The sequence below is a fragment of the Montipora capricornis genome, chromosome 5 (genome assembly GCF_036669925.1).
Source record: "Montipora capricornis isolate CH-2021 chromosome 5, ASM3666992v2, whole genome shotgun sequence".
Lineage (NCBI taxonomy): Eukaryota > Metazoa > Cnidaria > Anthozoa > Scleractinia > Acroporidae > Montipora > Montipora capricornis.
This window is the reverse complement of record NC_090887.1, coordinates 9055741-9060740: the sequence shown is the minus strand read 5'-3', so window position 1 is coordinate 9060740 and position 5000 is coordinate 9055741. Positions and strand designations below refer to the sequence as shown.

At 38.2% G+C, this 5000-nt stretch overlaps 1 pseudogene; it reads left to right on the top strand.

Moving 5' to 3' along the window:
* Window positions 1-5000, top strand: part of LOC138049388 (dnaJ homolog subfamily C member 13-like) — an 84891-nt pseudogene that overhangs the window by 41578 nt on the left and 38313 nt on the right.

Here is a 5000-nt window from a genome sequence, read left to right as displayed (position 1 = left end):
ACAATCAAGGAATCATTTCATTGGAAACTCAAGATAGTCCATACTCTTAAAATGCCATTTCATTTTTTTACTGAAAATTTATAGGTTTCTGTCACATAAGTTTCTGTAACCGACACACATAGGAAAAACTCATGGGAATTCTAACAGTTAAAATTGCCACGCTGTCGTAAATTTCAAAATATTGATGACGCGTGGCGATTGATCATGCGCAAAAATTAAAAAAACAGGTTTGACAAGTCGAAACTGGACTGACTCATCCAATTCTTTGGATGAGCGGCAAATCAAAGAATGTGGAGGCGGCGAGCAGAGTCTACTTTCCTCTTCCCGACTTATCTAGGAAGATCGAAAGAGACTCTGCTCGCAGGGTATTCCCTGTGTGTCTTAAGAACTGAGAGGTTTTCACTATCATACCCCACGATCATTTTGCTTTCTCTTCTCAAAAACATGTTAAAATATCAGCCTATCAATGTAATAAAGTAATAAACTAGAGAGAAAAAAAGAAAGAAAAACAAGCAAACAACAGTTTCTTAAAATGGCTTTTTGGGCCCAAAAAGTTTTTGGGACTCTCGAGAGACGTGCCCCTAGTTCGATTCCTGACCTCTGCTCTGAGAGTTTTTTCTTTTTGGTTTTCTCTTGTCGTCAATAATTATTATGTTGTAGGTTTTTTTGCTTTAATTGCACTGCTTTGATTTGCTCTCTTCCCAATTAGCATAAACTCTGTGGGACGTTAAAGATCTTCCACACACTATTCGAGAAGAGCAGTTCACGGACTTCCCGGTCTTGTGGTTAAGGGCCCATTTCTTGAAAAGCCATTTACAAAAGTGCCATCCGCTTGTTTTGATAATCTGGTCTTTTAGTATGTTTTCGAGATACCTAAAAGCAAAATAACTGTGAAGTTTGATGACTTAAAACCTCTCCGTTCTCACGATACAGAGGAAATTATGGCACCCAAAAAGTTGCAGAGCATCATTCACTTCCCTCAGCGATTATAAATTGCGTAACAAGCAGTCTGGCCATGGCCAGAGTCCCTCAAACAGAATTGTAAATTGGTACTGAACTAATATAAATATATATGGTAGTAGAGCTCTTGTTCTCTGCTATGTAATTATAATAACTTTATTACTTTCCAAATTCTGACTTTTCAAAGTAATTACAATATTCAATAAAATGTCTAAAACTATAGAACAATGAGAAATGATTAAATATTTGAAATTCTCAAAGTAATTACAATATTCAATAAATATCTAAAACTATAAAACAAGAAGATGTAACACTTGTTATATGTTCATCAAAACTCAATGTAGCGTCCATATACACCCCAAGGTCCCTCGCTGAAACAACCGGACGCAACTCTTTCCCCAGCAAGGTAACATGTACATCCAGATCTGTAGGCGTATTTTGAAGCATTTGACGGGTGCCAATTAAAAGCAATTTCGTCTTGTCCGGATTAATCAGAAGGCTATTTTGGCAGCACCATGCGGCCACTTTCCTCGGGTCTTCGGTTATTTGTCGAGCTGCACCATCAAGTTGTATTTCATTTTCTTGATCTTTGAAGAGCAATTTGTTGGAGGCTTCGCCAGAGATGATGCAACGTGACACTGAGAAGGAGTGGTACTATGGTAACAAGGAGAAAGAGAGACTGGGGCCATTTAGCTTCAAGGAGGTGGATAGTTATAATCGCATGTTTGCGATAATGTTTCTTTTATTTAAATTGTAATATTTATGTAGGAAATCGCATGATCTCGGTTACAATTTGGAGTTGAGAGGTATTCTTCATGTTTAAAGCTTCTCAAAATTAGGCAAATCCAAGTTAAGAATATGCCATTTCCGAGTTCATGTCTGCCTCCTCTTCAGAGCGAGTCTTAAGTTTTTCTTGCAAAAGTTAGTTTGTATTCATATTTAAAGTAGAATTAATTACCATCACAAAAACGTCGCACTCAGACTCGCTTTGAAGAGGAGGCAGACATGAACTCAGAAATGGCCTTTTTTCAAAAGAAAACGTGTATCTTACAATCCAAAAATTGTACGGGAAAAGCATGTGATTTATTGTATATAATACAGTCAACAAATTTGTTTAATGGATTCTCGAGGAGGAATTTATGTACATAGACTGTGGTCAGCTGTGAAAACCTTTCATTGAGCTATGAAAACTCTTCATCCAGGTTTGAATATTTCCACGTTTTGTGTCCTTTTTAAAGGTTTGTTTTAGGTTTTGAACATCGTTTTTTAATAGAAAACTATTATCAGTTATTTTGCTTTGATTTTTCCGCAACTTTTTGTTCGCTTGTGGTTTCCATGGTGACTCCAGACCACGATCTGAGGAAAAGCTGTCCTGCTCTCATCCAATGACGATCAAGTAATTTTGTTGAGTGTATTGCAAAAATTAGAAGAGGTCAACTGGGTTGCCTGCTAATTAATTTGTTTGACGTTTATGTGAATAGATGAGAAAATTAGGCACAGAGTTTTTCACGTGACCAGGACGCGAAAAAATCACAATGTTTCTTTGTTCATTCGAGAGTTGCAGAGTTTGCTGCATACGGTAACTATGAGAAAAGCTTTCAGAAGTTGTTGCGCTGACGTCGGGCGAAACTATTAGAATAACAAAAAAAATTGGAAACAGAAAACATAAGTTTCCTCCTTCCCTGCAATCATTAAACATCCCTTTGACAGGGACAAAACGTTCGTACCAGTATGTCAGGCTAGCCACGAGAATGTGGATCGTTGTATCCTTGGCAAGAACTATGTTTGATAATTTTCCATAGATGAAGGAAATGGCAGCAGAAGGGACTCTGCGACCGGAAACGAAGTGTTGGGCCCAAGGAATGGATGGCTGGAGAGCACTCCAGACCATACCACAGCTCAAATGGTATCTACTGGCCACAGGGATTGCTGTTATGAATGAGACAGATCTGGCTGTGCTGATACTGAATATGCTCATTAAGCTCTGTGAATTTTACCCTAACAGGTAATTTTTGAAAACTTTGTTTGGGTAAAATAAGAAACAAAGTCTTATTCGCGGAGACGTCTGCACAGGTCTGCAGTAAAGTAAAGTAAAGTAAAGTAAAGTAAAGTAGACCTTTATTTAACGTCGATAACTCGTAACAGTAACTTTTAATTACTGACAAACCTGACGTCGACGGTGGGCTCATTTTACTTCCCCCTCTCCATCAGTGCTCCGTTTTACGGGTATTTAAAGCTACTAGCTACACGGAAAGGAACCGAGTCGAAACAAGGATGCGAGATCCGGGAATCGAACTCAGGACCTCTTGCATCAAGGCCGCACACTAACCGACTGTGCCATCCTTCCTCCGCAGTCATATTTGCTCCTTGCTCCGCAGTCAGTACAGTAAACACCCGCATATAAGAACACTGATTTCAGGTTTCAGGCTGATCGTGTTCTTGTTTAAGCGGTGCTTAGTAAGAAATCAGCCTGGAAGTGTTCTTAAAATGTTCTTGCAATTGGTTTCACAAATACTTCAAATTGTACATTACTAGAGGTTTAATTGACATAGAAGCCTTTTAAAAATAGATTTCAAAGTTTGTAATGGTCCTGAATACCATAATTACTTTGATCACTTACTGTACTGTACTTTTTCCTTATTCTAATGCCATTTCCCTTTATATTAAGAACATGTTTTATTTATCAGGCTGAATTTGTTCTTATTTATATGGTGCTTTATTGGCCAAATTTCAGCCTGATCTTCTTAATGCACTTGTTCTTATATGCCGGTGTTTACTGTATTCAATCACAGGAATTAAATTGTCGTTCCACCTGAGACTCTACACACTGCCATTTTTTAATATGTATTTGCCCCCTGGGCATCCCAATTGAAACAATAGAAATCAAAATTGCCGCCGTATCGGTAAAAAGGTCTGTTGACACCACATGAAAGATAACATTGAGATTGGCCATCTGTCCAAGTTTGATGCTTTTAGGTTGAACAGAAACCAAGTTACGGCTTTAAAACATGGTTAACAATTGATGCAAATGGGGCTGCGTCCCCCAAAACCATATTAAGTCTTAAGAAATCTTATCAAATTTGGGACAACTGGAAAATCCTGTCATGGATCTACTATTTGGAAATAAGTGAGGTGAAAATCGCATAGTTCCCCTATTTTATGAGTATTACAGAAATCGTAAAAAATTAAGACTTTATATGGTTTTGGGGGACGCGGCCTCAAAGTATGGAATTTTAACCATGTTTTGAAGTCCGTAACTTGGTCTCTGTTCAACCTAAAGGCATCAACCTTGGACAGATGGCCAATCTCAACCTTGTCAAATTTAAAATCTCGTCCCAGTTCCCCGCGCAATTCGGAAATGGTCTATTCCCTACTCTCCCATTCTGTCTAGCTTTTCTCATCACGATAATTGCCAGTGACAACAAGAGGCTACATGCGTCCTTGTGGTATCGATAAAAGCCGATGGTTTCGGCCTTTAGCCACCTCTCCTTCAAGCCCTAATACGAAAATGCATATTCTCCCAACTGCTGATAAATTGAAAGTGTTTGCAAATCGGGAAATTTAATCGCAAAGTTTAAGGCCTTGTGAAATGAAAACCTTCAGAGTTTTTGTGAAAATAGGAACCATTGTTGAAATTTTCCCCTAAGGTGGGGAGAAAAATTTCATGGTTGCCTTATGGAAAGCAAGAGTATGCAGTTGCTGAAAAAAGTGTAGATGTATTCACATAAAAATGGTAAGAGAAAGTTGATCTTAAGTGATTAAGTGATCACTTCCTTCATTCTCAAGACCTGTGTGTTTCATTAAACGATGATGTTGTAGAGAGAAATTAGATCTTAGTAACTTTTAGCAGTTATAGCTTCATTGATCAGAGGAAAGTCGAAACGTACGTGTGATTGATATAGCTGTAATAAGTTTACCTTAACAGCTCAATTCCATTAAAGTAGTTTCTTTCGTTTCCAGAGATTCAGATGGTGCTATTGTAAGACCTCTTCCAAGAGCAAAGAGGATGTTGTCAGAAGCCACGTGTTTACCACACCTAG